This window comes from Nyctereutes procyonoides, unplaced genomic scaffold (genome assembly GCF_905146905.1).
Source record: "Nyctereutes procyonoides isolate TBG_1078 unplaced genomic scaffold, NYPRO_anot_genome, whole genome shotgun sequence".
Classification (NCBI taxonomy): Eukaryota; Metazoa; Chordata; class Mammalia; order Carnivora; family Canidae; genus Nyctereutes; species Nyctereutes procyonoides.
Genome location: NW_026575146.1, coordinates 58,844,372 through 58,871,469, shown reverse-complemented (window position 1 = coordinate 58,871,469; position 27,098 = coordinate 58,844,372). Strand labels below are relative to the sequence as shown.

General features: G+C 41.5%; 1 protein-coding gene across 10 annotated transcripts in view; it reads left to right on the top strand.

Annotated features, from left to right (window-relative positions):
• GLIS3 (GLIS family zinc finger 3) overlaps window positions 1–27,098 on the top strand; it is a 621,575-nt gene that overhangs the window by 493,831 nt on the left and 100,646 nt on the right. The window lies entirely within an intron of this gene.

The following is a 27,098-nucleotide window of genomic DNA, read 5'->3' as shown; positions in this document are numbered from 1 at the left end:
GTTAATGTATAGAAATGCAATAGATTTCCATATATTAATTTTGTATCCTGCAAATTTACTTAATTCATTTATTCTAATAGTTTTTGGTGGAATCTTTAGGATTTCTATATTATCATCTGCAAATAGTGACAGTTCACTACTTCCTTACCAATTTGGATGCCTTCTTTTTCCATGTGTGATAGCTGTGGCTACGACTTCTGGTACTGTGTTGAATAAAAGTGATGAGAGTGGACCTCCTCATCTTATTCCTGATCTTAGAGGAAAAGCTTCCAGTTTTTCATCATTGAGTATAATATTAGCTGTGAATTTTTCGTATATGGCCTTTATTGTGTTAAGATGTGAGGAAACTAATTTTTTTTAGTGTATACTATTTACCATTAAGCATTCTGTGATGCTTAAAACTTAGGAAGGATTTATTATTATCTTCCATTTCAACTGTGAAAACTGTTGCCCTCAGGGTATTTTGCTGATTTTTAAAAAATTTGTTTAAGATCACATGAGATGCAGTTAGCAGGACTAAGATTAGAGGAACAGAATTATTTGTATCTGACTTCTAAATGGGAACAAAGCCCTGAGCCTTACTACCCTCCTGGAGAGTTCTTAGTTGAGGAAAGTTTCTGGTCTCTTAAGATCTCCAACAATTGTTAAAACTTTTAAAGTTGAAGGACCATAATTTCCTTAAAAAACATGACTTCACCCTCATAACCTGCTACCACCCTGAAATTCTGAAAATACCAGGGCCTTGACATTGTCTATTATAAATCATTTCACCTGATAACCTTTTGTGGAGACAAAATATGAAAAGATGCTGTTCTTGTCTCTTGTTCTTTTCAGATATCCCAACCTGACAGGCAAGGTATGTTCTAGACATAGGCAACTTTGGAAATGTAGAAACATCATCTGTTGAAGAATAATTGATCCTTGTTAGATGCCTGATAATATTTTTGGCTAGTCATCTTTGGAACATCAGATTTAATTAAACATAGTCACTAATTAAAGTACAGAACATGTAAGTGAATTCCTGGGGAATTAGAAAAAGAAAATTTCAGATAATAAGCAGAATTCTCTTCCTATGTTCTCCCTGGGTTTGGGTGATTTTTCTTTTCTTTCTTTCTTTCTTTCTTTCTTTCTTTCTTTCTTTCTTTTTTTTTAATTTCTGACCTTTTGTCAAATGCGGTGCAAAGAAAATGTAATTAATGCAAGTGTTTTGTACGCCCAGTAATAGATTTTTTTCATTGAAACATAACCTTTATATGATGCTTCTGTTATTACTGGCCATCAGGTGAAAATTAAATGAGCTTGCTCTGAGCTTCAGATTTATCTTTCTGTCTACAAAAGACTATATGAGAGTCTGAGGAGATACGCAGCTTTTACTGATGATTCTGTAAATTAGTCCCATCAATCTGTGGTAAACACAATACATCCTCTCCTTGGAGCTAATGGCTGGAGCCGGCAGTAATACTTTGCAGCCCAACAGCCTCTCTGGGCCTTCTGCTTAGAAAACACTTCCAGCTACCAGAAACTTCTACCAGTTAGTGCACTGATGCCATTGTTGAATTAAGACGAGATGAGCCTGGCGGCCTGATGCAGTCCATGCACCTGCACAGATTGAAAAGGCTGCCCAGATTACCAGTGGGCTATCATGTGCGGCTCATCACAGCTTCATGGCGATAGGATTCAAAATGAAACCGAAACAGACTTCTAGGATACAGAAGGCCCTGCCATGCACTATCTCCAAAGGACGTGTTCTTTTCTGCTCTGTCCTGCAAACATTGTCCTTGGTTGTCTCCCCAAAGGACAGTCAGCATCCAGCCAAGCCTCACTACCATATCCTCAATCCAAGCTGCCAGAGATACCACTCTTTGCTTTCCTTGTGTTTCTGAAGCTGAGCCACAAAGCAGAGCTTGGCTCTTACGTGGATAGCCCTTCTGCCCTAGGGATGTGGAGCCTAGGACCGAGGAGAAAGCCCCCTCTAGTAGGCAGTCGGGCAGTCGGTGTTCCTCATATTCGATGTCTGTATGGGAGGGTGGTCCCAAGCACAGAGCTGCCTTTAACTCCGGCTGAGTCACTGAGGACTGGGAGATGGGATCGTACTTGGCCGACCACCAGAAAGTCTCTGGTTTCCTGCGATAACTCTGGCTTCATGGGGGTGCAGAGTCTGACCTCACATCTTCTGAGGCCCAGTGGCCCCGGCTCCGGCACCAGCAGGGCCAGCAGTGCTGTGGGAGCAGTCGTCACCCCACTGTTCTCGCACTCCCAGCTGCCAGTTTTGTGCACAGCTCCAGAAGTGCAGGGGATGTGTGAATGTGTCAAATTAATGAAAAACAAAGTTAAACATTTCAGAACCTGCAAAAGGGTTCAATTCCAGAAATGAGCAAAGGTTTGGGAAGAGCCTTATTTTTTTTTTTAGCGAGGTTTATTCATCCTCCATAGACACAAAAATAAGTCTAAAAGAACATGAATATTTGAGGCATTTGGCAACACGCAGACTCTGGCAACCTCTCCTTATTTATACCATGTAATTATGCTTGCCTTTCTATGTGTGTCCTTTTCATTATTGACCCTAACATGGTCTTTTGTGAAATTCCAGTTATTGATTAGCCCTAGCACCTCTAAAATGCAGCTTTTTATATACATCAATAAATATCTCTCTCTCTCTCTCTCTCTCTCTGTCTTTCTCCCTTTCTTAAATCACAGCAGATCTTGTTGGACATTTGGGGAGAAAACAACTTAAAATTCACATCCAGATCTTGGCTGCCAATTCAGGACTTTGTGACTCTGAGATTTGCCAAGTTTTTAGCTTACTCCTCGCTGAAAATGCAGAGTCTGGGGGTGGGGGATCCCTGTCGCTAGAGTGAAAATGGAGTGACATCATTAGAGCTCAGCTAAATCAGTGGTGCCCGTGAGATTCTGGCCTTCGTGGCTCCCTCCACCCGTTTCTGTCATCTCTTCCCTCTTTGCTGCTCCTCAGCAGGTCCTCAACCTGAGAGCAAACAAAAAAACTGCCCAGAGGCATGACATCAGTGCCCAGCTATGAACCCATCCAATTTGTTTAAATAAATATAAACAACCAAAAACTTAGCCTTGTTTCAAGACCTCTAATCCCTTTGCCAGTTGTACCCTTACAGTGTTCATTTTCATCAGGGGACTGGCATCCATTTTAAAAGGAGGGAATTAATATTTCTTGTGTTTCAGACAAGAAACTAATGAGGCCTGAGTGGGAGCATCAGGTATCTGCAGCTCTCCTTTGTCATTGACAAAAGTTATCCTTATGTCTGTTCCATGGTGTGACCAAGAAAATTTAGCTGCAGCCAAGTTATTCTAAGCTCAGTTATACTTAGGGTTGAATCTCCTTAAGGAGAGAAGACAGAGGTTCTTGGACAATGCTCTTTACATATTGCACACTTACATGGAGACTCATTGAGATCCTCACCTACCTGGGAAGGTTACTCTGGCTCACGTATTAAATGGTGTCCTCAAGCCAGAAAGAATTAATGCAGCTCTCATGCCGCCAGCTCTGCAGTCACTGCAGATCTCCTTGTGTGGTTTTGAAATTAATAAACTTGTTCTTACCTTTGTGTGATTGTGCAGAGATTTACATGTAGCCCCACTAAACCTGCCAACTCTGGCAAATGGTTCGTAACTAGTCTCAATATGGGTGAGCCCACAAAGTACCTCTTCAGAACAGAACACTATTTCCTCACAGCGAGTCTCCTTCTTTCTGTTGAATGTTGGCAACCTTGATTTTGGAATATTTTTGCATTTACAATCAAGAAACTTTCAAAGAATGTTATTCTGACTGGCTTATTAGGGAGCCATGATTTATGGCGTGTTTAATTCCACCTGACTTCCGTCGGGTGGTTGCATGGAGAGGACGTGGAATATGTTCGGGTTTTGTTCAAGCCCAAGAATAGCATATTTTTGGTCACATATCAGATTCAAGCCTGTATTCCAAACATTTATTCATTTTACTTGTTTATTTATATATATAGATACGGATTTCATAACACCAAAGTGATTAATACGTGGACTTTGAGACCTGGCCACTTATGGGATAGTTTCCACATTTTCTGGGGTCAAAAGGCCATTCGAGCCATGCAGTAAGAACACAGTTAGTTCTGATGAACCATTTACTTTCTTGTAATGCAAGAGCCTGTTTAGGGCGATCCTTGTGCTGCTGTCAGAGCAATGAGGGTCAGCAGTTGTGGTGACAAATTAGTTTTGACAAGCTTAATGACCCCAAAGAAGAAAAGTCTGTGGCTCTGATAGCAACTGGGGAATAATTGGTGAGCTCAGCCAAATGGGGAATGTGTTAAAATTCCCCAATTCTCTATGGCAGGCCAATTACACCATTCAGCAAAGGGGTGGAAGGTTGCCATCCACTTCTCCAGCCTTACAAAAGCATCAGCAGGCTATATTTCAATCAATTGAATTTGGTTTGGCGGGACATCAGGACATTGAAAGAAACAACTGGATCTTTCAACCTACGTTCGTACAAAAAACTTGGGCAAAGAGCAAAATGAGAATTTTTGTCAGGCACCAGTAGGTGCACCACAGGCTAGCTCTGCTCTCCTGCATCTGCCCAGAGTGGGTAGGCCACGTAAACAAGCATAGGTTCGGTACAGTGCATGATACCAGACTATCCGTCACAGCCCACCCAAACACAATCTTTTCATTAACTTATGCAACAAGAAATTTATTGTGACCTATACCATGTGTTGGGTCCAGTCTGGGAGTCAGGGAATAAGATAAACAAAGCAAGAAAAGATCTCTGCCTGCACGGAGACTACATTCTAATGGGTATGTAGGTGCAGGGTTAGAAAAATAAACCAACCGTATGATTCCGCAAGATGGCGGCAAGCACTATGGAGGAAATAATGTAGGGACCATGGCAAACATATTCATTTGCTAGGGGTTCCATAGCAAAGTGCCACCAACTGAGTGGCTCTGATAACAGAAATTTGTGTCTCACGTTTCTGGAGGCTACAAGAGTGAAATCAAGGCATCAGTAGGGCTAATTCCTTCTGAGAGCATGAGGGAAGAATTTGTTCCTGGCTTCTCATCTTGACTTACAGATGGCTATTCTCTCCCTGTCTTTTCACTTTGTCTTCCCTCCATGTGAGTCTCTATGTCGAAATTCCCCTTTTCTATGAGGAGGCCGGTTATAGTGAATGACTACCCGCACCCCTCACCCCCTGCCCCAGTGATCTCATGTTGATTTGATTACCTCTGTAAAGACCCCGTCTTCAGATGAAGTCACATTCTGAGCAATGGAGGGGTCAGGATCCCAACATGGAATTTTGAGGGCCGTGCAATTAAATTCATTGCATCAGATAAACCACTGAAGAGAAAGTGGTCAGGGAACATCCTAGAGCAAGTGATAGTAGAGTCTAGACCTGAGGAGAAGAAACCACTCCTGAGAAGAGGTGGAGGCCAGAGTTTGGGCAGAAGAAATGGCACGGGAAAGCCTTGGGGTGGAAAGGGCCTTTTGTGTCTTGGGGAGAGCAGCTATTTGTGAGGATGGTAGGCCCTGACGAGTCAGCCCCCAGATCGCACGGCCTTACTGGCCAGCCGACTGTGGAGAGGAATTGAATCTTATTGTGAGGATGGTAGGAAGCCGGTGGAGCTTTTTAGTCAGAAGAAGACACATGTTCTGCTTTTCATTTATAGAGTGCCTACTGCAAACAAAGCAATGTACCCCATGCAGAGTGGGGCCCACAGCTTTCCTGCAGTTTTTACCACAGCCTGTCCTGGCCCTCCTGCTCTGTTTGGAACTGGCATGGATTCTTGCTGCTCTCTCGTGGCCAGCTCCCACAGAACGTTGTCTGTTTTCCCACCTCTAGGCCTTTACCAGTGATCTTTCATCTGCCTAGATCTCCCGAAGTGCCTCCCATGCACACTGAATGCTTATTCATACCCTGACACCCCTCTCCAAACTTACTTCCTGAGTGCTGTCATCCCTCACTCACACAGCCCATGTCTCTCTTTAACCATATGCCATCTGGTTGCATCTGTTTGTTTATGTGCCGGGCGAGCTCTCCGAGGGCAGGGACCCCAGCCGCATTCACCATCATGCTCCGAGAGCCTACAGTACCCAGCCCCGAGCCTGAGCCCCACCCTGCTCATGAAAGAGTGACTGAATCACATGAAGGCCAGGGCCCTGCTCATAAGCAAAGAAGCCTAAGAACTCCTAGGCTAGTGGAATGGGATGGAAAGACTGAGGGGCCCTCTGTAGGCACATCTGTGCCAGACAGACTCACACCCCAGCCAGCATTACTTCTGGGCATTGCTGCTTCACTTCTCGGAGCCTCCTTTCGTTCACTAGTACAATGAGCCCAGGGATTCATGACTTTTTAAAAACAGAATTAATTTAGGAAACTTCTGTGACTGCATCTGGCCCATGGCCTGGCACAAACTAGTTCTTTTCCCCTCATCTTCAGAAAGCCTTCTTGATATTTATTACCTGTGGGGAAAAGCACATGGAGGCTTACAGAAACTCTGAACTGGGCATTGTTCACTTGAGGGCTTGGTGGCTGTATACCACAGATATTTACCTGCAAAAGATGTTTTTGGGAGACTGAGGATGGAAGGCTGTGTCATGACAACATTTGGTGGGAAATCAGAGATTTGGAGGAGTAAAGTAGCCTCAGCTTTCCATGACCGATCAGCTCTTTATGACGAACTTCAGGAGAATCACATTTACTGCCACAGAATATTACAGCACTGAATGTCCAACTCATTAACCATGACGATCCCTTTGTTTGGAGTTTCATTTTCCAGTCCCCAGTGGCTGCCTTTATGACATGCACATTCCAGGCAGAACATTGTGCACCGTCTTACAGCACCCAGAGTGCAAATCCTTGCATGGACCAGAGCAGGCAACATAAATGCTTAATTTTTAAGACTAAAGGAAACCGAAGAAGGAGAGATCCTTTATGCACCTGAGTTGGACTAGGGATGAGCATTAAAGAAAAGAAAGTCCACTAAGAGGTCTTTTGGTGCTGAGATTTCTTGGTCTATTTTCCAGAATGGTGATACACACACACACACATACACCAAGACATACACATATATGTGCCTAATTGCAAGGTTTTAAGTATGGCTTCTATTTAAAATCACTGTTCTCCTGTGTATGTTGCCTCTGGGGTGAGGATCCAATTTTCTATATCAGTGCTGCCCTGATGGTAGACCCTTAGGATGGAGGCTGGATCAGTCTCTTGGTTGACATGTCTGCAGTACGCAGATTCCATCTGGAGGTTCATCTTGAACTCCCTGTAGCTTGGTCCTTTGTTCCACGTGCAAACAGTGTCAGTGCCCACCTCGATAGCAATTTTTATAGTCTTCTTTTAAATGTGCTAATTATGAAGGTGAAAGCAAAGATATTAATTGGCTAGGCCACCAAACTGGAGAAGTGTGATTCAGTCCAAATACATCGACTACCGCATAAACAAGAACAGGTTTGATGTGTAGGCAGTGTAAAATACTCCCAGGCAAGGACTCCAAACCCACTGCTTGATAATGATTTTATCCTGCTTTTCCATGTGAGACCCCTAGGCCACACCTTCAAAGAGAGAACAGATATACAGATAAGGAGCCACTTTGAGATTTTCTTCCCATTCCGCAGCACGGTGGGAGGCAGGTGGCTTAGGGGCCTGGAAAAGATTTTTCAGGTTTTAGCTCCAACTGTGTATGCCGTGCTGTGAGTTCCAGGGCAGGTCCTCAGGATGGAGTTTTTAGATGATTCGCCAGGGAAGATGCAGGGGCTTTAATCAGCTCGTGCCTGTGCGTGTAGATTGTTTTGTTATTGATGTGCCTGAGAGGTGAGGCAGAAATATTCCCCTTTTTGGGGGGAGCTCTTGCCGTTTCAGTGATGCTGCGGAAGAAAAAGCCAGCCAAACACTAAATGTCCAGGGCGGTTAAAGCACGGTCAGCCCTCTTCTGTGCAAGGCTGTTTCTGTAATGGAATTACTCTTTCAGGGTTTATTCAGAGTTGGCTGAAGGAAGAAGCCAGTTTGTAATGAAAGGAGCAGAAAATATAACTGGTCCATGACATCAAAAAAGAAAGAAAGAAACAAAAAATTTCCACGTCATGTCTTTTGGTACCCTAAAGCTCGAAGTTAGATTCAGTGTGTTGAGTTACTTAAGAATGGGCTGAGAATCAGAATGATGTCTCCAAGCCCTCTGGCTTTCTGGGAAAGGGCTTTATTTGATGAGCCAAAAATATTCCGCTCAAGGGTTGGGTCTCCACAGAATTAGACAAAGGGCATCAAAGCCTGTTCCATGGTGATCTGAAGGCTTCTGTCCAGGACATTTCTGTTGATTTGGATACCAACTATAGTCTCAAACCCAGGGCACTTGCTTGTAACATTTTAATAGTTAGCCTGGATTTTTGGCAAGCTTTTGTTTAGTTTATTTTTCTCTAAGCTTGAGACCTAAGGAATTGAAATTTGAGAGCATTGTTGTGTCTTGGAACTTAAAAATTTTTAAAGCTATTGGAGGTGATTTTTTTCTTTCAAGTGCCACACTGAAAAATAGAATTTAACTTTTGTAAATGACTGTTGGGTAATGTCACCACAAGATTTTTTTTTTTCCCATGGACAGTGTATGCAGGTGGTTTGACTAGAGTTAAAGAAGTCTTTTCCTTTTTCTTGTTCTTTGTTTGTCTGTTTGTTGTTGTTTTGCTAAGTCTAGAGAACATAGATTGTAGTAGGAAATTTTCATGAGGGGAGCACACCATGGAATGGCCCTAGCCACTGATATGTGTGTTTGTACTACTGCATTCAAGTATTTCCTCTTTTCCATCACTGCACTTGGACTTCCCTTTGCTGATTATATTGACCCCTTCCTTTCCCTAGTTTTCCCTTTAAAAAAAAAAAAAAAAGTAAGCCTTATACTGAAGGTGGGGCTTGAACTCATGACCCTGAGATCAAGAGTCAAGTGTCTGCCTGACTAAGCCAGCCAGGTGCCCCTAGGCTTTGTTTACTTTACCTCTTAAGTAACTGAACTCGACAAGGGGATTTTTGAAGAACTAGACCTATTTATTATTCAGTCACCAGGTGACCAGTTTGTCCTGAAATAAAATTTATCAATTATTTTTTCGTATGGCTTTTGAATCCCCAAATGCTGGCAGATGAAATGAGATCTGAGTTGAGTGTGTCAGTCCTCACGACCATGTTGAGTAAGAATCTGTTCTGAGATCCCAGAAGCATCTTGGATATTTCCTGTTCTTTAATCTAATGCCAAACATAGCCACTGCTCCTGAGCCCCCTTCCATTGCTGGGATGCTTTTAAGTTTGTAAAATACTGTGTATATGTTATCTCTTTGAGCTTCAGGCCTGTCTCAGTGGCCGAAACTGCTTCTCGGGCACCGTGACACTTCTATCCCTGTGTCTTCCATGGAATGCAAGCACAGAGATTTTATTGACAAACTTTGGTTGAACTGCCTGCCTTTCCCTTTTCTTTTCTTTTCTTTTCTTTTCTTTTCTTTTCTTTTCTTTTCTTTTCTTTTCTTTTCTCTTTTCTTTTCTTTTCTCTTAAGCACAAAATGACCTTCAGCTTTCATGTTAAATCCTGAGAGAGACAGGCAGAGCACCGCATGTAGGAATGTCATGATCCAGGGTGGAAAGAACTGACTCCCACTCACGGTGCTCCCTCACTGCCCCGCTGACAGGCCATGGTTTCTGAGTCATCCCTCCATGTATGGTTCTACTTCCCGGGTCATTTTCATCTGATGCAGCTGCTGGCTTCAGATATTTGGGCTCTGTCCGCCCCCCCCGCCCCCCGCCTGTCCCCTTGTCCCCTACAAGCCCTGAATTCTTTCGCTTTTGCACAACTTCTGCTCACCAGGTGGGTCCTTTTGAGCTTATACATCTCTCTTTTATTTATTTATTTTCACCCACAGGCTTATTCCATGTGCACCATTGTTTGGATTGTCATGAATTTTGGATTTAATTCCAGAGAGTCTAAGGCATGTTTTCAGCTGAACAAACCAAATGAAGTAAAAAAGCTTCATCCTCCTTTTACTTTATTCTCATTACCCATCCCAGTGGGGAGGATGAGTAAAGAATGCATCCTCTAGATCCTGAAAGAATTTCTGATATTCATTCTTTCTCCATAAGATACAGAGCTTAATCCTTTCTTTAGACATTTTCTTTTTTTTCTAAATAAACAGGGCCTAATTGGAAAAAGCTGAGAGAGCGAAGCAGAAAAGAATAGAAAACATTTACTGAGCTTGGAAGTGCATATTGAATACTGCACGAAATTTGCATATGGATTACTCGGTGAAAAAATAGAAACATTCTCAGCCCATTAGTTACTGTGATGGACTCCCACTGACTAAAATCCAAGTACTTTTGCCTTGTTTTCTCCAACTGTTCTTTTCTGTAATCATTTCTTTTTAACCACAGGGCAGCTATTCTGTTACTGCACTTTGTACTGGGGAAAAGAAAAAATAAGGAACATAGCTGTGCCTAGAATATGAGCAGGCTACCTCTGGTTTAATCCTGGAACATTAATTGTACCATTATTTCTATGTTTCAGGAGAGTTGCTCCTTTATCAGATGGCACTTTTGAGTCATATTTTCAGCTCTATTGTTTTGTTAAGTGACATCCCTTAGATCCCTCTTTGGTGCCTCAGTTTCTCCAAATGTAAAATGGAGGGTAATGGTTAGCAACACTAATGGAGATGGGGGGGCAGCAAGAATCAATGAATATTTATAAAAGTAAATTGAGTCCCTGGAATATCAGATCCCACAGAATTTCAAAGCATAATTAAGGTAGGGAGAACAGATTACTGTTAAATGTATGTGTGAAACACATTTTACATTTCCTTCCAACAAAGACAGAATTTAATTTACTCCAAGTGAGGAGGGAAAAAAAAAGGAAAAAATGGTATTGTGAATTAGGATTCTAAATTTGGATTTTGATATGTTGATTGGTATACTACAGACATAAAGTCACATGTTGACTTTTTCAGCAAATGCATGTGTGCCTGTGTGTGTGTGTGTGTGTGTGTGTGTGTGTGTGTTTGAGGTAGAGGAGGCATATACATAATGAACAAATTTAATTACCATTGGCAGTACTCTTTCAGGAGAGCCACATCAAGTACCAGCAGAAGAATTGTTATCAAAAACGTATTAAAAACTATTTACCTTTAATCCATAGAAAAATAGTTAGATATGGATCAGCTCTTTGTGGTATGAAGCAAGACCATGTTTACAAAGAGACATTCAGATATTGCCTGCAGAACACATCTACATTGTATGTCATTGTTTGAGGAAACAACCCCAACTGTCACTTTATGAAGAATCATTGAATATTAATAGATGTAGAAGTTGGTATAAAAGATCAAAATATCAATATCCACAGTCCATTTCAGGCTTTCACAATGGCTTGGAAACTTGGAAAAAGGATCTGTGTGACACTGATCACAGAAATGGAAAGAAATCCTAATAAAGAGGACCCTCTGTGTTTTATAAACACCTAAATGCTGCATCTGCACTAATTTCTCTAAAGAACGACAGATATTCTTGAAATATTTTATTATAAAGAATGCCCTATAGAAAATCCAGATTCATTTTTATTTTCTGGCCAAATTCCCTTGACACAAGTGAAATGTTCACTGGCATAATAAAGACATGGCTAAATTTTCTAGTGAGATGCAGAATTCACCAGAGAATATATGTAGTACAGATCCCAAGTCCCAGAGAGAACCAAGGCATGGTGATCCTTCTTCCCATCCAAGAAGACATCTGTGTGAATATCTAAACCAGGAACCACTCAGACGAAGATCACAACGTGGGGTTTTTCAATGCAAAATAAATAAGATTCACGTGGAGGAAAAGCTGTGTTTAGATTGTCAATTTGGCCTCCTGGGACCTTACCATATAAAGCGTGGCTTGAGGACCAGCAGTATCAAGGATGTCTTGGGAGTTGTCTTTGGGAAAGTAGACTCTCAGGCCCCAGTCTAGACTTACCCAACAAGGGCTAGCATGATAATGAATTCCTCAGGAGATTTGTGTGCATAGTAAAGTCTGAGAAGCATTGTCCTAGATACCACTTGGCATATATGATTACTTTAGGTCTTATGTATTGTCTCCTCATAATTACTCAATAACTTTAGATAATTAATTTTTGATCGTTCACCAAATGATAATAGAGAGTAGCTTTGACAGGTGCATAATCCAACCTAATGTTACCTGTCAGTCCCAGATTTTGTCGTTTTCATTCGTGAAGGGCCTGGCAAATTCCAGGCACCATGCTAGGCTCTGGAAGCAGAGAGAGGACAAGATAAATGCAGAACTCGGGAGATAGCCATTGCACAGATAATTACTGAAAATCTTATTTAACGGCATATAAGTAAATAATGATGAAAGATAGAGTGTGCAAAGAAAGTTCAAATTGGGTGAACCCATTTGGGTCCAGAGGATCTGAAAGTGCTATGAGATCCCCTACAGAGGGATGCCCTTTCCAGGCTCTGCTGCCAGTGGGCCTTGATGCAGTGGACCCAAGACGGGCAGAAGAGCTTTGAGGCCCACCACTACCTCCCAGCAGTCAGGTGGCCCTAGAGAAGGAAGCCAGTGCTCTTAAGCTAACTTCTTTCCCCTTGAATAAACATTTTTATTGGCCATATGATTTTATTTTTTGAGGTGCCAAAAGCTTATATGGTTTGCTCAAATTAGAAAAATAATAAATACCACAAGTTCAGAGAGCATGCAAGCAAGAGCTCTAAATAGGGCAGGAGTTACAGATCTGCCTTGTTGATTGTCCCTCTCCAGACTTTGTCCCCCTGGGTGGACCTGTCCTCTCGCCATCATGGTCATCTCAGTGTGCCCAGCACTGTCATCCTGTGTCCTCCCATGTCTTATAATGGCACCCGCTGACCTTCAGTTGTCCAGAAGGACAAAGGGGCAGGGTCATGCTGCTTCCTCTCCTTCCTTTCTCTTCCCTTTCTAGGTTGTTTTTCCAACTCATTCATTTCAAGTTCAAATTTGATTTGCATATCTAAACTGCTAATTATGCCAATTACTTCCAAGGCTTTTGTGTTCTAAAAAGAAGTCTGAAACTGACCCCTTTCATTAAAGTCAGTGTCAGTTTGTCCTGAAATTGGGAGCTATGGAGACAAATAATTTTTTTCTCTTTTTCTTCTTTTTTTTAATCTTATAAATATATCTTTTAAAGGCCAGCTGCCAACGACTGTATTTTTCAGGTCCCAAATGCTCATGTTTCTGGTCATGTTTTTCTGTAGTACAGCATACATTCTTTAACTAAATACTACTTTTGAAAGATCAAAAGGAGTGCTCCCTGCTTTCATTTTGTTCTTGGCTGTAGCTTGTGGATGTCTATTTTTTTTCTTCTTAATTTACGAAAAGCTTTCTTTCCTACAGAAGAAAAAGAAGTGGCTCTGTGGATCATAAAGAGATCATTAGCGTTTACTAATACAGTCTGTTCTTAAGTTGCTTTACCACCATGTCTTTTCAGTATTATTTACTGAGCAGCTGAAATAATTGGGCTTTGAATTTTTAGATTACTATAAAGCAAGACCTATTGTCACTTATTGCTGGGTATAATTGCACCATATGTATTTAGCGAAGCTATTTATTCATCTCCCTGGTGAATAACTTTGTCAAAATGAGTTGAGATATTTCTGTGTATGCAGTTGGAATCTAGAAAACATTTGCATTTCATATAGCACTTAGAAATTATAGAGGGCTTCACAAATATTTTTTTTTTCTCCAGACCTGAGGGTCTGTTAAGTTCTACTTATCTTTTATTATTCCCCATTGTTTGTTAGAGCAAGCACTGTTCTTTAGGAGTATACAGTTTTTCTGAGTAGATCTTAAGCCCTAGAAACAGTTTTAAAAAGAGAAAAGGAGGGAGAGAGGGAGAGAAAAACCACATTATAATGTAAATTATTTGCATTTTAATATAGAATCACAAATTTGTCCATTATTCCACAAATCTGCATTGAGAGCTTACTGGGCACACTAGCACACCTCTTGAAGAGGCCCGGCCTCACGCCTGTCCTGAAGGAGCTCACATTCCATGAGGATGTTTCTATTAAGAGGAAGAGTAAACCTAAGTTTGAAGACAGAAAATGCTTTCCTGAAAAAGGGATATTTCAGCTAAGCTATAAAAGATGAGTAGGATTTAAGCGAGCAAATAGGAAGAAAGCATTTTCTTAGGCAAAGGAAATAGCATGTGCAAATGCCTTGATGTGAGAAAGGTCATGGCACCTTTGAGGAACTGAAAGACCAGTATGTTTGGAGCAAAAGGGAAGGAGGGAAGGAGGGTGTAGCAAAGAAGATGAGGTTGGGGGGCAGGCAGGAGCCAGATCAAGTGAGACCTTGTAAGCCATGACCAGGCTTAGGTCCTTATCTGAAACCTGCGGGCAACCGTCGAAGAATGTACCCACAGGAGAGTGACATGATCTGACTTCCAGTGTTCCAAAGATGACTCTGGTGGCACTGGGGAGACAAGGTGACAGGTGGGGACAAGAGTGGGCAGGGGGACCTGCGAGAAGTCTATTAAAGTAGACCAAGTGGGAGAGGGTGGGAAGAGCAGGGAGGTCAGATGTGGATGGAGAGAAATAGGCATGTTTGAGAGATATCCTTATGGGGACTTGGAGAGTAGACGTGGGCATGGGGAAGAGGATTCCATCCAAACCCTGGGCCTGTGCTGCTGGGTGAAGAGGCAGCAGGGAGTGAAGACGCTGTTTTGGGAAAAAGGTCACTGTTAAGTATTGGAATATTTACTTTGAGGTATCTGTGAACCATCTGTACAGAGATGCCGAACAGGCAGTAGGCCTGGAGCTCGGAGGAAGAGGTGAAAGACAAGTTTAACAGTTGTTAACCATGTGCCTTCTGATGTGATGCAGGTTGGAGTCTTCTATCCCATGAAGGAAAGTAGGAAAATGAACTGTTTTCTCTTTCTCAAGGAATTTTGCTTCAGATGGAGTTAGAAGTGCTACAACAAATATGTGTCACCATTGATAAATTGATAGCAAATATGGGGGGCCCCTTTATTTGAGGAAGTGAGGAAGCATTCATACTGCAAGGTATTTGGTTGTTTACAACCTTTTTTTTTTTAGTTTTAGGTTGTTTTTTTTTTTTTTTGGTTGTTTACAACCTTGGGGTCCTTCTAGAATACTCAGGTTGACTGTTTCATGCCAGGCCTCACAAAAGGAGATTAGAACCAAGAACATAAGGCTTACAGTGCTTTTTAGTCATCACTAATGGCTTCACTCTATGCTCAGACTTTTCTCAGAACGATTGGTATAATTTAGAATGGTTGACTCTATTTATGACAATAAATTTAAGCTACTAATGTTTTTCACTTTGTAAAGAAACAAAAGAAAAAATGTGTTTGAGTTCCTTCCAAGACATGTTTCTTTCTTTATCTCTGTGACCTTTTGAGAAGTAGCATTCCCTTGGAGTTGCATGGAGGGAAATCTTGGTTGAATAATTGAACCAGAAGGCCATGATCTAGTTGCAGTTTTGCCACTTACCAGCTGTGTGACTTCAGCAAGTCTCGGAACCTATCAAGGCCCTGATTCCCTTCACTTGTGAAATAAGGAGAAAATACTAGAAAATTTGGGGAGACTGGGTGGCTCAGTCTGTTAAGCTTCCAATTCTTGATCCTGGCTCAGGTCATGATCTTGGGGTTCTGGGATTGAGCCCCATATTGGGCTCAGTCTGCTAAGTCTGCTTAAGATTCTCTCTCTCTCCCTCAGCCCCCCTCCCCACAAAAAGAAAGAAAAAAATTTGAATACATTAAAGATGATAGAAATAATGGCTAATTTTTTTTTGAGAATTTATTGTGTGCTAAGTACTTTCATGTCGGGATTATTGGCTCTATAAGATGACTAAGGAGGTAACATAAAGGAAGAAATATGTCTTAGAAACAACATTTTACTCATTTTAAGAATTTCTTTAGAGAATAAGAAACAATAGAAGTTTAAGTTCAATGAAAAGGCTAGCTATTCTGAATAATAGATCAATATTCTCATTATTTTAAAACATCTGAGATGAGCCACATCTACCCCAAACCTGACAGTCTTTGGGTAGAATTTTATGTAGACCTATCGTTCTTGTGATCAGTGGAGTCAAGTTCCAAAGACAGGGTAGAAGTTGCATTAGGTAGAAGAATCAAGGGAATTGAGATGATGATTCCTAGCCAAAGTGTTTTCTTAAGAACTATAGGGATCTCAAAATTTCACGTATGCATATGGTGACTGACTATCCTATGGGTTGCAAAACCCAGTCTTGGAAAGGGTTAATGGATTTAGTGACAGTTCCTTGCCCATGAGTGAACCATGGGATAAGAGGAAGAAGAGGCAAGGTGGGAGAGTGGTTTTCTCAAACAACTAAGAAGGGAAAGGGCCCGGAGAAGACAGAACAAGGAAGGAGAGCAAGCAGAAGGAACGGAAGGTCCTCTGAGCACCTGCTGTGTGCCGCAGGTGTGTGCCGAGAAGGCCATGTGGAGCAGCTCAGCTGTGAAGAAAGGAAAACCCGAGGCGATGCATTTTGGAAGCAAGCGAGGGAGTGGCTTTGACGAGGCAGAGTGGGCTGTCAGAGGGGACAGTCAGTCCTAGGACTGTGGAGCTGCCATGAGCATCATGCTGAGCTCACACCTTTGTGATGGCTGCTACGGCTCATGCAAAGTTTGAGTTCCATTATTTTCATATCTGCTTCTTTTTTTAAGCAGCCAGACACAGATGACTTTTAGCAAGTACAGAATTTATATTTAAGCAGTGCATAATGAAAATCGACGGCTTCTTGTTGAGAAAAGCACAGTGTCAGGAAAATATCCCTATCCCCGTCTTTCCCCTGTCACAGTGGTGGAAATTTTACATTTGAAAGTGAAAAGGCTTAAGATATAATTTTTTAATCCCATCTTTCCTGCCCACTTGCATCTCTTCCAAAGCTTGTCAGGGCCAGATCTAGAATAGTAAGAGCCATTAAAAATTTGGCATCTTGCACTCTGTTTTTTGGAATAAACTCAGTGTGGGCCAATTTATGGTAAATTATTCTCTTCGTGTGTGAATTTCCTTTTCTCTCTTGGCAAATTCATGCTTGCCTCTACACCCCTGCACACAGTTCTTAAACACACACATTTATTACAGAATCTGTGTGGGTTCTGTGTGTAAGTGTTAAAGTGTGTGCCCATGGCTGTACCCACAAGTGCATATGCACATATTTGCACCTATGTGCTTATATGATAGCAAATTGACTTAAACAGTTTGTCTTGGAGGTTTGTGTTGCTGTATGTATGTTAGCATACATTCTGTTGCAACCCGCAAACAGTTTCTCAGTCAAAAGATGACAGAATTCAGCAATCATTTTGGGAAACACCATAGTAAATAAATATATTGCTTAGCTCTGTTAAACCAAGCATGCCAATTCTTAATCAAACCGAAGGCAAGCATGGCATTTCTCATCTTTGCAATCAAAGACCAGTCCTGTAGCCAGTCCTGTAGCCAGTCCACTGCCACAGGGGAAGGCAGAGCCAAGGCCTTGCTACAGCCCCCATCCTCTGAGCACCGAAAGCTCCCAAGCTAGGTGTGCTTGTAACGTGGGATCATATGGGATGATGGTGTCTGCCTCCCATCCAGAGAGTCTAGCTATAGGAGGGTGGACAGAGGCATGGCATAAGAATTGCTTGATCTGCTCTTCTGGGGATATTTGACTTGGGGCAGCTTAGGGCAAGGTCCCAAAGAGCTTTTTTCTTTGCATGAGAGGCTCTGATGAGAGGCTCTTTCCTGGCATATTGGAGCGCATATTAGCTCAGCTTTTAAAGGGCAATTTAAAACAGTTTCTTTTCCTTTATGTATGAAGAAGGCCCACATTTATGTGCCTTGAATTATTGTGAATAACACGTTCCCAATGGGTTATGTTTAGCTCAAGTTTGGAAGAGGGTGTGGTAGGAAAACTGCTCGCTCCATTCACCAGCATTGCTACATATTTCTCAGAACACCAATAAAGAGGTCAATGCATCGCGTCGCAAAAAAAAAAAAAAAAAAAAAAAAAAGAAAGAAAGAAAAAGAAAAAACCACAACCATATGCTGGTATTACTATTGTTTCCCCATCTTGGTTAGATATTAAAATAATAAAATATATATTTTACAGTAGTTCTATAGAACATTCAAATCTAGCAAAACCCATAAATACATTTTTATAGCTTTTGCAATGTTGACCATTTGATGTCATCGCGAGTACTAACTGGCCTGACCTAATTAAAAGACCTTAATGAGCTTACTACACAAGGAAGTCTAGGAAATCAATATGTTTTTTTACAAAGAGTTCATTCTGTCCGTTTCGCTTAGCATTTATTTAGCAAATAATCTGCAGCCACTTGAGTATATGCCAAGCACTGTACCCAGTGCTGGTAATAAAAAGATTAATAAGACTCAGCCCCTTGTCCTCATAAAGCTCACAGCCTAGTGGGGGAAACAAACAATCCAATTAGTGTACCTCTGTGTGTTAGCAAGGCAGTGGGCAAGGCGTGGTCGGTGTGTGGGAAGTGACCTATTGTGCCTTGGTAAAAGCATAAAGGAAGGCGTCACAGAGGAGGTGACACCAAGCTAAGGGGTCAGTAGTACGTCACTGGGCACAGGGAATAGCATATGCAGAGGCAGAGGCAAAAAGGAGTTTGCTGCTTAATTAGGGAACTGCAGCTGGACTGGCTTGTGGCCCTGGGGGGCGGGGGCGGGGGAAGGAGAGGTGGGAGGACAGGGAGGAGCAGGCCTGACCACAGATGCACTAGAGCCTTCCTTCCACCTGCAGTCTTCCTTTCTATTTTCCCCTTCTCCTTTCTTTTGCTTACTTTGTTGCCTTTTACTTTATCCCCCATCCGTCTTGAAAGGCCTGAAACTTGAGAGACCTCTTAGAAAAACTAGAGCTTTAGGGAATGTTTCTGACCTTTAAAAACCAAAACTAAATAAAACACATGAAAAATAATGCCTAAAATCCAAAGGCTGATTGCTCCAACTGCTGTCAACTTCCTCACTTTTAGTATATAGAAAATAATTCAGGGGTGTTTGGGTCAGATTCCAAATGTATTCTGCTATCTGTCTCTCTCCTGGAATGTTCTGTGAATGCAAAGAAAGTAGGATGGGACCTGATGAGGTGGTGGGGGTCTTTTTGTTTTTGTTTTAAATCACCCACAGAGCCTAATCAAATGCCGAAGGTGTAAGAAACTCCACTTTCCCCAGTCCATTTGTGGAGCAGGGACATGGTCACTTGGTGTATAGACCGGGACTGAACAAATTAGAACATTTGTCTTCTTTTTCTTTTTTTTAAAGATTTTATTTATTTATTCATGAGAGACACAGAGAGGGAGAGGCAGAGACACAGGCAGAGGGAGAAGCAGGCTCTATGCAGAGAGCCCGACGTGGGACTCAATCCTGGGTCTCCAGGATCACGCCCTGGGCCGAAGGCAGCACTAAAGCGATGAGCCACCCAGGCTGCCCAACATTTGTCTTCTTTAATACAGAGCAGCAAAACATCTGAAAATTGCTATTATGTGTCTTCTTTATATGTAGTTCGTAGAAGTATGGTACTTACGTAGGCACATTTATATGGAATTATATATGACCTGCCATGATCAGAAACACGGATACAAAGAAAATTAAGGAATTTGATTTCTTTTAGGTATATTTATGCAGGACCAGTGACAGGCCTTAAATACATTTGCTCTACGAATATGTAATCAGACTGCATTTACTGAGCTCTGACGGTGAACCTCTGGAATATACATGCTCTAGTGGATATGTATTTGCAGATTGCATGAAATCGATGGTAATAATAACAGCAGAATCAGGCAACTTACTTATTGTTATATTTAAAAACCTTTTTCATTATTTGCCCACTCACAGAATAATTATTTGCTTGAGATTATAGTTTTCCGGGATTGTATTGACACAACATGAATAATATATGATACCTTATATTTGTTTACTAGCTGGAGAGAGCCACATGATCTGACTTAAATACCAGTGTTTCACTGTGGGGTATTGGCTTTCCAGTTGTAAATACAGTGCCCACGATGAAGTTCCATTTATCCCCAGCAAGTTTCAACTGTTATAAACCAGACACTTGATAATTTCCATAAAAATTTAATATGGTTCAAATGTTGGCACAAAACTCACATATTTCTCTCTACATCGTCATGTAGCTTCTCAAAAACACTGTTTTCCATTTTGTTTTTTTTTTAAATTGTGCCCTCATTTACTTTGTCACTTTGTGTAGAGCAAGGACTCATTTGCGTATCAACCACTAACCCATAACCCACAACGTTAAAAAGCAACGAATGGTCTTAAGCTGGTAGGAAATACATACATACTAACTAGTTAGGTAAACTTTGTTTTATATAGAGCACTTAATTAAAAGTAAGAAGGATGACAAGCCAGGAAGTCGCATTTATGAGCTATTTAATAGATTCATGGTGTACACCAGAATAACAGGGAAAAACATAGTAACTGGGATCTCTTTATTATGGGCTAGGGAAACATTACAGAAAGGGTTTTATATTAATTCTACAAAATGTTTAGTGGTTCCAGAAGATCTGGGTAAATGAATACAGTAGGCCACTTCAGAACACCAGGTGAGTGGCACGCAGGCTGACTCATAAGCCCCAGGGTCACAGCCTCTTGTCCCCTCAGCTGCTCCACCAACCAAACAGGCTGGGGAACTTTGAAAGCTGTCGTAGGAAATGCAAGTGCAAATCTATGTAGATATTTGCAATCTTTGGAAAATCGGTCCAGAGGGGGCCCTGATTTCTCTGCAGTTAAAGGAAGTCTCAAGTTAACCAGGGGTAACCGTACCAAGACCTAAAATAATTTCCTACCGAGGCCACTTTTCCTCTGTGTAGAACTTTTGAAATATTATAATCCAATATTACCTTTTAGCAACCAAAAGGAAACATAGAAATCCCTTTTCTCTCAGTCTGCTGTTCGGATAAGAAGGTGGTTCGGCTGAAAACATGAGTAAAGTCACAAAGTAAGTGCACACGGAGATCTGTTCATCACCCTCACTGCAGGATGAACCATCAGAATGAGACCCAGAAAGGAAGGAATTCCATAGCCACTCAGTGTAATGAATTCATGAACCAGATACTTTTGAAAAACCTCAAAACATTTGAATTATTTTCTTTTTCTCCCTTTATGTAACACTTTCTACAAACTGACATGGTAGATATTACGCATTTACATGAGCATGCACTACCACTGAGAATGCACTGGGATTGGAAATCACAGGATGGCACAGCACGAGCCAGCTGTCTAAATGTGGATGAAGACTGGAGGATTAATGGAATCAGGTGGCCCCGTGGGCCTCCACAGTCTTTCTCTTTTGCATCTCTGTCCTTTTTTTTTTTTCAACTTTTCTTCTACTTTTTCCCCCCAGACAGCACTTTCTGTCATCTTCCCAGCCTACGTTTTAAAATTAGATTTTACTCTTTCACACTTTGAAGGATGAAGCTGCCATAGTTTGCCAAAAGCAATCCCTTTATTTACTTCTTGATTCTTGCTCTAGTTTATTTTCTCTCTTCCTTAAAAAAAAAAAAACATTAAACTGTGTATTGTCAACCTAAGATTAGTTTAATGATCCCTAGAATTTTACTTCTCAAAGGATAATCTTTGAACACTCAACATTTAGAAGTGTAGCCAAGGAGACTCTTAGGAATGCACCACGTCTGGCCTCACTCCACACCTACTGAATCAGAATCTGCATTTGAACAAGAGGCCCAGGCAACTCATTGACACCTTGAGCTGGGGAGCACTGTCCCAGAAGGAAAATTGGCTGAATATTAGAGGTGGATTTCTCACCTCCTCTCAAGTGTGTGAGATGGCTCCAGCCTTCAGCTCCCGGCTGTCTCCCTCACTTGCACCTTTGGCAGGTGTCCCTGTGGTTCAAGAGGACTTGAACTCTTGATCTTATTGTGGAAGTAACCTTGACTGTATCCACGGCATTAGAAATATTTGCTGGCCTTTCCACCAGTGCTTTTCACCTCCCATCGTCTTTGAGCTGTAAGCAGAAGATGTATGCCAGTAGTAATTCATCGGTCCGTCCCCAGAGCTGCAGGCAGACCGCACCGCAACCACCGCTAATGGGATTAATTGGTCTTGACCAAGGAAATTGTGAAAGTATGTACCTCCAAGGGTCATAAACACTGAGCCTTAATTGAAATCAAACGTATATTTTTAAAAAGCATGTCCAGCATCCTAGACTCCTTTCTGTTTGGGTTTTGTTGACATGAGTGATGGTACAGAAACCTGATCAGGAAAGGTTTGCTGTTATTACTGCTTTGAACATGAAGTATGCTTCTCAGTACGTTAAGTAGCTGATTAGGGGAAGGAGCAATATTCTACTTGATTATTGGTTACACATATGGAATAAATCCTATTTTAATGGTGTCTAATGAGCCTTTCATTTTCAGAACCTTACACAAAAGCCTCTAATAGAAAGGGAAAGTAATATTTCAAAGGTCATCTTAATAGCACTTAATGTCAACAATCTGTAATCAAGCCAATATATATGGATGGTGATTACAGTCCAGTTGTGATCCTTTAAATATGAAATAATCTCCTAAATTAGCAAAATGGCGTAAGCTAAGGTTCTCTGGGTTTGAGGCAATTTATACTTTTTAATTAAAATTTGTTACTTGCAAACAGCCTCGGAGTTAGAGATCATTCTCAGAGTGAGGCTTCATGCAATGCAAACCCCCGAGATTTAAAGTTCTGTTACCTACAGAATTGTTTCATGCATGATTCTGTGTGTTCTGTAAAGTCACTGAAATGTGCAAATGGAAAGCTATGTGCTTTTTTCTCAACAGGGGAATGTAATGGGCATTAGAAATGTGGAATGTGGGGATGCCTGGGTGGCTCAGCAGCTGAGCATCTGCCTTCAGCCCAGGGCATGATCCTGGAGTCCTGGGATCGAGTCCCACATCCGGCTCCCAGCATGGAGCCTGCTGCATTCTTTACCTGTGTGTCTACCTCCCTCTCTGTCTGTGTGTCTTTCATGAATAAATAAAGTCTTAAAAAAAAATGCAGATGCGTTGCTGGTCAGGAGGCCACTGAGGGAGCTTGTAGGCAATACCTCTTTCAGAACCATGTATCTGCTGGGCAGCAGATTAAAAAGTCAGGAATTTTAAAGAATCTCTGATATGAGATTGGCATTCTGAAACTTTGCGCCATTTGCTGCAGGAATAGAGATAACACAGCTTTACCCCACATCAGGAAATGTTCCTTTTTCAGGCCAAGGCTGCTGCTGGTTCACGTAGCTCTTGTCGCAGTTAGAAGTGGGGGAATACTGCAAGGAGATTTTTCAAAGCAAATCAGCAGTGGTTACAGTACAAATGGCATTCACAGATAAAACATGAGAATCTCCTGGAGGGCTTGTCAACACCCAGTTGACTGGACCCCCACCCCTGGGGTTCTCTTTTGTACATCTGGGTAGGGCCAGGGATTCATATTTCTGACAGGTGCCCAGGGCCCTCGGCTGCTGCTGGGTCCTGCAGCACCTCGTTGAGAAGCCCTGCTACAGGTTTATCAGTATGGACACTGCCCAGCCCTACAAGTTGCCTTATGGTCATCTTCCCATGAGAAAAGCTTGAGCTTCATTCATCACTTCTCCCAGGGCCTAGCACACATTGTGCCATGCTCAGAGGGTTTACCCAATATGTGCTGGGGACAAAAAAAATGTTATTTACAGGAGATTACTAGTATATATCAGACCCCTGCCCACCACCACTCCCTCCCACATCACTGTCCTGTGTTTGCCTTTCTTTGGCATTCTTTGTTTCCTCCTCTTGCTGCCCCCTTGGATTCTGAGAGTTTGTTTTTTCTCTTGTCTTTTTCCATATGACCTGTGTTTGAACCACAGGCAACCTCAGCCTGCTGGTTTAACTCCACTTGCCCTTGGTGCCTGGTTCTACAGACAGTGTGAAAAGGTAAGGACCTGAGAGTAGCCTCTTGGTCGAGTTTTGTATAAGGCTTGGTTAGTGACGGTGGCATAAGCAGTCAGGTGACACTTTGGACTTTGGACCTCAGGGTGGACCTTGCACGGTGGGAACCTTGATGAGAAAGCCTTTGGCTAAACCCAGGGAAACACTCTTTCTGTGGTCCTTGCTTTCCTAGGTTTAGATGTTCATTCGCAAGGCAAAACTCACTCATTAAAGATTTGGAAAACATGAAAAAAACATAATATAGAAAAAGGCATCCATTTGCCCAGATGCCCAAAGCATCCAGTTTTGGAGTATTTTGTAACAGCCTTTTATACTTCTATCTAAATGTTAGTTTATTTTTAATGCATTTGCATTTAACTGAATTTATAAATCTAGAGGTAAAATTGCCCTGAGGGAAAGGAAATTCTTGTGTTGAATTACAGGGTTATTCCCATAATGAATGATAATGATTCATTACACAATTGTTTGCTTTCAAGTTTAAGCCAGACACCATTAGAAAAATGAACAGCACCTCCTTCCTCTTCTTGCAGAATTGTTGGTGTGCAGAGTTCAATCAGGTGTGGTGCTCTCTAGACTGCCCCGATGCGTTGGGTGCAAGGCCTCCCAGGGAGCTATGTATCAGTTCCTCAGTGCTTGACTTTCCTGGTTTGGGGTTCTTGATTTCAAGAGTATTTCTTCAACAAGAGTGAGTGGGCGATATATATTATAAGCCCCCAAGTCCAAGAAATTGCCTTTCTCTTGCCTTTATTCTGGCAACCCCATGGGGTCAAACATGATGCTTCACTCTTAATCTCTCCCCCTGAAAATACTCTAGTGCTACTGCAAGTGCTGACAGACACTGTCACCTTCCAGCCTTTTATGCTGCAGATGAGATGCGTGACATCAGCTGGATTTTCATGATTTTTACAGATAATCTCTTGGTTATCGTTTTCAGTCTGGGTGCTCATATTTTCCTCCTATCTTTGCTATTTAAGAGCGGTCACGATGTTCTGGGATATAGTTCACTTTTCACTCATTTACATGGGATACAGCAAGCCTTTTTGTCTTTGATCACAGTTTCTGTTAATAGTAATAATAGCAATTAATTGACTTTAACTGGACATTTAACAGGAGAGAGCATGGAAACACCAGTCTAGTGTCCAGCTTATGTCTGATCAAGTGGACAGTTTGAATTAGTTCTAGGACATGTCGAGGATACCTCTAGTCCCTCTGTGGTCAATCCAGGGGGTCTTGTTTGTCTGATGCTCACCGAAACCTCATTTGTCTGTTCTAAAGTAGTTCTCCGTCCCCATGCATGTTGGTTCCTAGACAATGCAACTTTCTCTCTGATCAGTGTTTGGGATGACTGGTACAAGGGAGTGGAGGCCAGGACCTCCCAGGTCTGCGTGTGTACCATGGAGGGCCTTGGCACAACATCCATCCTACAAAAGAGCCTTGCTAGGAACCAGACTACAGGCTTAAGGGATCCAAAACCACAAGCTCATTTCTGACCTAAGTGTGGCCCAGCAGGTGACTGTCAAATCAACTAAGTTCCAGCAGTTTGCTCTGAGTGGTCATTCAGAAAGAACCTTAAAAACATAGGTTTGGTCAGCAGAGTCTTCTTAGCCATGAATTGGGGGATAACATTGAGCCCCTTTAATTCTCAAATTTGAGACCCCCTACAACACCTGCAGAAACAAGGCCACTTAACCTCTCTTTCCCTTGAATGGTATGTCATTATATGCCTCTCACTCTGCTGAAAAAGTAGTGGCTCTGTCAGCAATCATCTTCTGTTCAGGCTAAATTTATTTTTATGTGAAATAGAAATCAGGAAAACACCAAAATTATTTTAAGCAAAATATCAAAATTGAAATAAACCAACATATGTCTGCGAAACATGTATAACTCTCAATCAAAAATAAGTGCAACTTTCATAAATTTCTTAAAATACTCTAGCATGCAAATCTGGATGACTTAAATAGACGGAGTTATGACATGGTTGGTTATTCTTTCTCCTTGGTCCATCCATTCTTTAAACCTGGCCAGCTCTGGACTACTCCTTCATGAACGGCGTACTCCATCCTCCATCATCTACTCTAATAATCGCTAGAACTGAGAATTTCATAAAATGTCTTGTAGTAAGGTTAAATAATACTGCTGATTTTGAATGGAAACCATCTTGAATTTACCTTCTTTACTTCTATTCTCTTCTACCCAGCCATTCCTCACCCCTCAGGCCCTACATTACTCTCTTAAGAAGTGAGGGTTTTAAAAAAATTGTTTTAAACTCCATGTCCATATTTCTAAGTTTCCTTTGCAGTGGGAACCCAAATGGGGTTAAAATTGTTAAAGTGACATCAGTATTTTGGGGCTTACTACCAAAGAGAGAGTCACAAGTTAAATGCCCATCTCACATTTATGCCTCATTTACAGGCTTCCTATAACACATTTTCTTTATTAGATTGTCACTTTCAAGATTGGAATCACTGTGCACCTCTAATATAGTAGCTGATATTTTACCCACAGAAGATACATAGTAAATAGTCCCATCGATAAATATTGACAAACCCATAAAGCATTTCTTGAAACCTTCAGCCTTTCATTTTCAATTCTTCTCTTCATGAAGGAGGTAACATTTCTTAGAAAAACAAAAATAGATATAACTATCACTTCATTTGGAAAATGTTCTCAGCACTACACAAATTGTGTTCCAGGAGATTTTTTAAAAGCACATTTAAAACGTATCTCATTAGGCTTGGCTTCACTGTGTATGCTAACAGAGTCACTCTTTGGGAAGTTGAAAAACTCCTTGAGATTATTTAGGAAGTTTATGATTGTGACGACCCCACAGACACATGGCTTTTGCATCCTGGACCCTTGGATCTTCAGCTCACCTTTATTCTCATACATCACATTGAATTTTTTTTTTTGCTAGTTTATTAGTTGTAAAAAGTTTCTTCCTTCCTGATTCCTTCCGTTTAGTCCAATTTGGAAATGGAAAAGTGTGTTAATTTTTTAATAAATCTTTAAGACACGCATTACTGTATTTTTATTAACTGAGCCAGATGGCTCATAGCAAATTTTCTCTGACATAAGTAATCACAGAAATCAGTTTGAGACCCAGATTTGGTATGGAAAGTGGCATCTATATTAGT